Raw genomic sequence first — 8897 nt, 5'->3', positions numbered from 1 at the left:
TATCTCCAATTTATAAAACTTTACATGACTTACGCCACTGCTAAATTACTGTTAATCTGGTTTGTTGTTATAGTTGCTGTTGCTGTTACACATAGCTAAAGCTAATCCTAACATAAGCCCAAAGCAAAAATAAAACATCAACATAACCCTGCCCCTGTCTCTGACTTCCAACCAACTCCATAAAAAGCAAAACATCTGTCTAGATAAAAATCCAACATTCCTACAATCTGTTTTACATTTGAATGTCCAGAACTTCTCATACTATCATCTCTGTCACTGGCTCCAAAGAACATACAATCAAGATTCCACGTCATTTTCTAATTAAGAAAAAAATTCCCTCTCTTCCCCCACGTCTTCCTAGGAGGCACTCATGGGGTTTTCTGAGTCTGGGGGGAGGGAGGAGGGTGCAAAAAGCAGCTGTAGGCTCCTACATGGAAGAGGAAAAGGCAGAGCAGGACTTCAAACTGAAGACAGTGCTGCAGGCAAATGCTGTAGTGCAGTGGCTAAGGGCTGCACACAGAAAATTGGATCCCACATGGCTGACCTAGGTTCAAGTCTTAGCCCTGGTGGCTTAAAAAATATGCTGGGTTGGGTCCAGCAGTTAGCGTAATGGCTATGTCATTGGACTCCCATGCGGTCGACGGTGGTTCGAGTCCCGGACCGGGCAGCTTAAACTCATGCTGGACGCATGTGCGTGTATGCCCAAGATCCCGAGAGGAGAATGGAGGAGAAGGGATTGCAGCGTGGCCATTCCCCCTAGGGGGTGATTTCTCGCTTTCCGTCTCTCTGTCTCTGTCTCTCTGGTGAGTAGCACGTGCTCTATAGGAAAAACATCTCAAAAAAAAAAAAAAAAATGCTGGGCCCGCACATGCCCAGGATCCTGACAGGATGGAGAACTAGAGGAAAAAGGATTGTAGCATAGCCAATCCGCTGGGGGGGTGCTCGCTCTCACTCTCTTTCTCTTCTTATCCTTCTCTTCCTCTCTGTCTCTGTCTATCTTTATCTCTGGTGCACAGGTATAATAATAAAAAAAAGAAAAAGAAGTCACATTGTTCATCTTTACTATTTTTATTCTTTCTCTTATGCAGCTAAAGATGTATGCACTACAGCCTTCAGTCACACAGCTGTGGGGGAAAGAGATTCAGTCTATTCTCCAAAAAACCCACAAATCTAACCCCGGTGCTTTTGCAATAATTGCCAATAGGGTTACTAAAAAAAATCCTGAATATATAAAAAAGGGGGAGTAGGGGAAGCGCCACGAACACCTCTTATGTGTGCACAGTGGAGAATTCTTATCAGCTCAACCCACATGTAAAGGGAAAAATAATGATAATGATATGAGCTAGTTTTTATTATGATCCCATAAAATATAAGAAAATATGTTTGGAGAGGCTAAAGGACCTATCTGAGGTCATATAACTAGTCAACCATTCTTGTTTAAAAATAAAGGTCAAGAAAAGAGGAAAAAGAAGGTTTTTTCCTCCTTTTCTTCTTTCTGCATAATCTGAATTTTATACAAATGTGTACACATTACTTTGATCGTCTCATTTTTTTTCAGGGTTCTGAAAAGGAGACAGTAAATGGACCAGTGTGCAGTGAGGTGACAACACAGAAGGGAGAAGCTCACCTGACCCAAGCAAATGAGTCCAGATCTAGAGGCAGGGGTGGAGAGGCCGAGTGAGGCCTGGTGGGCAGGACTGGGTCTACCACACCCCTCACGGCATCTGCAGCTCTCAGCAGGGCCTGGCTCACAAACAGCCGGCCAACCGCCAATGCTGCCCTCGAGGTCACCATACAACACAGGAACAGCCTGTGTCATGCAGCCCGTGCTACCAGACATCAGCATGAAATCACACGTTCATAATTCAAAATGTTGCTTTAGGTTCTCTTCCAACCCCCTTTCACTTACAGAGGCCCTGCCTGCCGTCTAACTTCTCCTTCCCCTACGGATCTAAACAAAAGCCAAGAACTGGTGAGGCACAGGCTGACTCAGGCGTGCTGATGAGTCTCAGCCCTGGCCGCTTGAAAAGTACAGTGCTCTAAACCAAATCGAAGCCTACTTTAATCATTAAGACATTGCACATTCAAAGCCCAGTTTTCCAGCTTTTCATGTTGGAAGATGGGCAACACTGGACGTGCATTCTTGGGCTGGCCCTAAGGGCAGACGACAGCCTGAATAAAGGGAGCACGGGGCTCCCCGAAAGCCACGCCCAGCACCATGGGTACTGACAGTGGCACCACCCTTCAACCCCCTTCCTCTAAAGTAAGAGAAACATCGCTCAGTGTCCATGCCTCTGGCGAAAGCATGAAATGAAAAAGATAAACCGAAAGGATGATTCAAAAAAGCACGGGAGTACATGACTCAGTTGTGGCAAAGAGGTTTCCTGTCTGCCGATGTGCACGCCCCAGGCAGTTGCAAAGAACCACTGTTTACTTGGGATGTCTTTTTCTTTCACCTGGGAGGGCCCCCCTCATTTCCACTCGCTGCCTGGACCCAAATGCACAGAAGCCACAGAATCTTGGGACCTAAGAGCTCTCCAAAGAAAAGCTGTTGTGGGAAAATGTAGCCCAGCTGACACTATCAGAGACTCCTCCCTTGAGGGCAGGAAGCCCTACACAAAGACCGCCAGATCACAGTCAAGTGCCACAGCCACATATGTGGCCTCAACGCCATGCAAAGCGATGCACTAGAGTGATATCTAATCTCAGGCCCCTATTATTACTCTGGAAGCCACAGAAAGCCCTGGGGGTCCTGCTTTGGGAACCAGAGGGTAATTCAGGCAGCTCTGAAGCATCTCCAGACCAGGGAAGGTAGACAGATGACTACAGAGCTCATGGCCTCGTTCTAGGGAGTGAACAAGCCACATACTTACCTAGCTGCTACCTGCCCTTGGACACACCTCAGTGAAGAGCCACCAAAATGCCTTGGGCCAGGGCCAGCAGGTGGCACAGTGGTTAAGGTGCTGGACTCCCACGTGGTCAACCACAGTTTGAGTCCTGGACCCAGGAGCTTGAAACTCACAGCAGGCAGATGTACATGTGTGTCCAAAATCTTGAGAGAATGGAGAAGGGATTGCAGTGTGGCCATCCTCCCTGGGAAGTGATTTTTTGCTTTCAGTCTCTCGGTCTCAGTCTGTCTCTTTGGCAAGCACACATGCTCTATAGCAAAATTCTCTCAAAGGACCAGCAGCTGGTGTAACAGTTAGGTCACTGGACTTCCACAGGCTGACTGCGGTTTGAGTCCCAGACCGAGTGGTTTGAAACTCATACCAGGTGCATGTGTGCGCGTTCCCAAGATCCCGGGAAGAGAATGGAAGAGAAGGGATTGTGGCATGGCCATCCTCCCTAGGACAGTGATTTCTCACTTTCCCTCTCACTGTCTCTGTCTTTCTCTCCCCAAGGTGAGCACACAAGCCCTAAAGCAAAATCCTCTACAAAAAAAAAAAGAAAAAGAAAAGAAAAGAAAAGAAAATGCCTTGGGTCAGGAATGAGAATGCCACTGTGTCTAAGAGTTGGGAAGGATGTCAGGAGGGCAGGAACCTCCATTTCTTAGGCACCCACCTGCTTGGGCAGTGCCAGATGCTTTGCTCATTCAACCATATTTCATTTTTACAACCTCGGGGCACAGGTCTCGGCCGCCCTATTTTTTACAGATAAAGAAATGGAGGCTGGAAAGCAAATAATGTGCCCAAGGTCACTGCCAATAAGTTGGAGACTGGCAACAGAATGCTGGCCCTGCGAACGGGAACACACCAGAGCATCCTTCCTGCCCAAGAGATGTGGCAGGAGCTCCGCTGAGCCGCAGGCCTTCGACGTGGTGCTCTTGGGTCCCTGGTCTGGGCCCAACCCCATCCGCCGACCATCCCTGAGGCCTTAGGCAACTAAGAAACATCCCTGATGTGGCTTTTCACTGCCTTAGGACCCCGCTCTGATAACAGAGGCCACCTGAAGCCTGCACATTCCTCCTTCACAGGCAGAAATTGGGCCGCAACAAGCAGATTTCAAAGCCAGAAGCTCAAACGAGTCTAAGATAAAAATGATACCTACAACATTTTCTGTCTCACAGAAATTGCTCAATTCAAGTCCCCAGAGCAAACCCCACTAAAAATAATCATAAAGGGAATGTCCTCCTTCTGCTTCCCAACATAAATTCACAGCGTATGTCCACATTTCTCAACAACTTGCCCTATTTTGACTTATTTTAATTGGGTTCTTATATTTTTGGTGCGTGGGGGGGGGGGGACACTCCAGTTCCACTTTATTAGCAACAATACGGAAAGTTTAACCCAATCCGTATCAGGACCACACTGTATAATACATCTCGCCTGGTGGCCCTTCCTTTTATGGGAAAACTGTCCTGGGATCTCACCCATCCTCATTTCTGGCTATGATATTTCCAGAGGATTCCAAGACTCATCCCTGGAATCTGGCCATTGTCAAGGAACCCTGTTTTAAATCTCGAAAAGGGCCCATTCTAACCCCTGCATTTTCTGGCTCCTGCAGTGGGTCGGTGTGCGCTTTGGTGGTAAACAGGGAATGACAGAGGGGTCCATGCCCACAAAGATGACCACCTAACCCAAAAAAACCTCAAGTCATGGGATGTCTGGACCCAAAGGGACCCTAGCGACCCCTTCACCCAGGAAGAGAAAGTAACTCCACGGGGACCAGCAGTCGGCGTAATGGCTACATCACTGGATTCCCATGTAGTCAACCACAGTTGGAGTCTCGGACCCAGTGGCTTAAACTCATATTGGGGGTGTGTGTGTGCGTGCCCAAGATCCCGAGAGGAGAATAGAGGAGAAGGGATTGTGGCGTGGCCAACCCCCCAGGTGGTGATTTCTCACTTTCTGTCTCTCTGGCGAGCGCACATGCCCTATAGCAAAAACCTCTCCCAAAAAAAAGGAAGAAAGAAAAAGAAAGAAACTCAGAGGTTCAGTCTTACCCGTAGTCACCCAGCTGGAAGAAACGAAGCGGGCACCAGGATCCAGTTCACTGCACTCAGAACTAGGGGGTCTCCTGAGGACACACCTCACTCTCCTCTTCTGCTCACATCCTCCAGCTATCCCCGACTATCCCCACCCACTCGCTACCTCAGGAAACCCACAGAAGACCTGTCATGGGAGGCGCCATCCAAACCGGGGAAGAGAGGGGCCCGATTTCTCCTGTTCTGTCACCTCCTCCGGCCTCTTGTAGGTGTCGAGAGCAGACCTCAATCACAGCGTTCAAGTCAGGCCCACGTGAGGCTCAAGGGCATAGCCAAGAAGGCATGTACGACACTGCGGCACAGCGCCAGGCACTGATGTAGGCTGAAGAGCAGTAGGAGCCAAAGCCACCTGCTCCCCTCACCTCCATTCCAGCAACCCCCTGCCCCCTGCCACCCCACACTCACAGCAGGCCTCAGCTTCCTCTTGAGAATCAGTTCTCCAGGGGCCAGCAGGTGGCATGGTGGTTGGGGGTGCTGGACTCCCACATGGTCAACTGCGGTTCAGGTCCCAGATCTGATGCCTTGGTGTCTCACTTTCCCTTTCTCTGTGTCTCTCTCTCTAGTCAAATTAATAAAAAATTAAATTAAATAAATAATTCTTAAAAAAAGAAAGAAAGAGAGAGAGAGAAGAAGAAACAAAAAGAAAAGAAAACATCAGTTCTCCATCCCCCAACATCAAGTGTCAATGCAATGAACCTCTGCTGGCTGCTACCCTGAGCCCACACTGAAGGGACAGAATGGTGAGATGTGAACCTTCCCCCATGACCTTCCCAGCTACTCAGAAGAACTCTGCAGCTGGGACACAGGGCCATGGTGGAGATGCTGACTAAGTGCTATGGAAGCTGAGAGAAAGACGTGATTTATCCCAAATTTACAGAGCAGGGAAGGCAGCAGCGACGTCAGGGAGAGCGCGCCTTTCGTGCATGGCCTTTTGAAGGATGAGTGGGGAGGAGGATTTCCATAAACTGGGGGGATGAGCGTTCCAGGGAGAGGAACAGCATGAGTAAAATCAGGCAGAGAAAGAGCCAGGGACCTGTCTTGGGAACACCTGCAGTCTGGGGAAGCTGCAGCCTGGGAAGTCTGGGGGGATTCAGAGGGAGAGAACACTGAGGATGTGCCTCCACTTACATGGAAGGCCCTGAGTGCCAGACTGGGAAATTTGGACCTGCACTTTAGGGAGCAGTGGGAAGCCCTTGGAGGGGTGGGGGAGGGGAGAAGACCAAAAACAGAAGGTTTTCTAGCGGGGAAAGAACGTGCCTCCTTGATGCCAACTCTTGGCATCCACTGTCCCGCTCTGCATGTCTCGATCATTTCTGTGGCAATCCCAGCATCTGACCATCTGGATGGTAACTAACACCCTAACCTGACCCTCGGACATGCATGTGTCCCCTGGTGGCCTCTGGCATTCGCCAGCCCACCTCCCACTCAGAGGCAAGCAGGCGTGACCCTCTACTTGAGCTGGTGGCCAACTTTTAAAAATGAGGAGCTACCCCATTAAAAACCTGGGTTTTCTGGGGCTACAGAAAGGAGCTGACTGTACTGGCAGCTGCCCCACTAGAAGGAGCATACATCCTTCACTTCCTCATAACATCACCTGTTTCTAACCTCCAAGACAGAATAAACGTCTACTGCCAACTTACCATCTGTCACCAGGCTAACGACCACACCTCAAAAGGCCTCTGAGTTTGCCACACCCAGCCACACTGAGCTTAGATTTCTGGGCCCACAAGATGCCTTTTCCTTCCAGTCCCTGGTGCTAACCCCTCTCCCCAACCCCACCCCCACCCCTAAGATCCAGCACCCACAGTCCAGCACCTCACTTACTCCCACATACCACAGGCCCTGCCAGATGGCACCACTGAATGGAACCAGAAGGCCCCTCAAGGGAACTGGGCAGCAAGCCTAGAAAATATCAAATGTACCTTTACTCTCCCTTTTATTACCAGAGAGTTCTGTAAAGTGGACTCTTCCTGATTACCTGCTGTGTATTAGGCCTTCCGAGCAGGGCTCAGAAGCAGCTGAATGAGACAGGATCCCTGCCTCTGCCAGGTCCGGTGGGCCTGGACAAACTCCAGGTAGCCCTGGCTTAGATGCCACCAGGATGAATGAAATGACAGCACAGCTCATGCGTGAAATTCAGCAATCCACATACATTCTACAACCAAATGCTCACCTCTCACCAGCTAGCAAATAAGGTGCGGGCCAGGGTTTTCCGGACAGGGTAGCTGTACAGACCCCACACTTAGTCCCATTAGCCTCAGCTGTTTGTGACAGACTTAAGGACATTTATACCATAGTTTTTATCTTGGAGCAGAATGAGAGAGAGAGAGAAGGTTCGACAGGGTAGAAAACTGGGAAGGAGAGGTAAGTGTGATTACTGTCTTCAATAAACAAGCCATCTAGTTGGGAATCAAAACATCGAACCCTAGAGATGAATGAAGCCACTGCCCACAGGTGGGCGAGAACTGTGAGCATGAGCTGGGGTGTAGGTAGAGAGTCTGCTGGGTGAGGCTTGCTCGCACTGGATTATGAAAGTGGATTTCTGGATGGCCAAGGGGGCCTAGGAGGACATAAGTAATCAAAATTCTGTTGTTGACTCCAAAAATGGCATTAAAATTACAACTGAAAAAAAAAATGGTAGGAGACATTAAATACGACTTTGATAAGAGCTGAATTCTAAAATCCAGGCAAAACTCTGACTCGGAAAGTCACAGACTGAGCCTCTGAATGGTTTTTCCACTTGGCAAGACAGTGCCTCATCACTAAATGATAATATGAACGAATGAATGGGCAATCGCATCAAGGAAATTCCTAGCGATTGTTAGAATGGAAAGAAAAGACAAGACAGAGGAGGAAGCAAGAGTATTAACTACCAGCAGACAGCCTCTGATTTAAGTTCTGGCAAAGACAACAGCTGCTTTGTTCAAGTTAGGGAGACCTCCAGAAAACTGATTTTCTTTTTTCTTTCTTTGTTTTACTTTTGTTGTTGTTGTTGTTCTGCTTTGTTTTTTGTTTTGCTTCTTACCAGAGGGTGTGTGTGATCACCAGAGAAAGCTAGAGAGAGAGAAAGTGAGAAAGCATGTTCCATGGGGATGGTCGTGCTGCAATGCCTTCTCCATTTCTCCCTCCTTTCAGGATCTGGGGCACACAAGCACGCATGTCCAGGGTGTTTTCACCATGCCACAGGCTGGTCCACAAACTTAATTTCTACATTCTTAAGGCACTCTTTTTTTCCCCTCATTTTCTTTTTTCTTTATTTTTCAGGTTAATTCTTTCCTTCCATGAGCAAGAGAAACACACAGGGTCTTGATGCAGCGACCCACCTCCACCCAGTCTTGCTGATGAAGTCACCTTCTCCAAATGAGGAACTTGACACCTTATTACACAAAGCCTTTGTACCTCCCTGATAGGTCAGCAAGCCCATACCTTTAGACAGACTGCTAGCAGTGTTTCCCCAGTACTCATCCCACTCTATATTTAGCCCCACCCCTGCCATGTGACTTTAGGTCTTAAACCCCATCTCCTCAGGCCCCACCACACCTCCAGTCCATCCCCATCCACCTCCTCCTACATCCTTCCCAGAAAGGGACCTTAGGTCATCTCACTCAGCCACTTCCACACTTGTTTCTTTGTTAATTTCTCTCTCTCTCTCTCTCTCTCTCTCTCTCTCTTTCTCTCTCTCTCTCTCTCTCACACACACACACGCGTGCGCGCGCACACACACACACACACACACACACACAACTAGACCTCCTTCTTCCCCCAAACCCAAATTCCTAATTGAAAGGAACAATGGACCAGCAGATGGCAAAGTGATTACACTGCTGGACTCCCACAGTCGACAGGGTTTTGAGTCCCAGACCAGTGGCTTAAAAAACTCACTCTGAACCTTTTTTTGTTTTTTAAACATAAT

The sequence above is a fragment of the Tupaia chinensis genome, unplaced genomic scaffold (assembly GCF_000334495.1).
Source record: "Tupaia chinensis unplaced genomic scaffold, TupChi_1.0 Scaffold000561_1, whole genome shotgun sequence".
NCBI classification, from domain to species: Eukaryota; Metazoa; Chordata; class Mammalia; order Scandentia; family Tupaiidae; genus Tupaia; species Tupaia belangeri.
Note: the sequence above shows the minus strand (reverse complement) of the source record.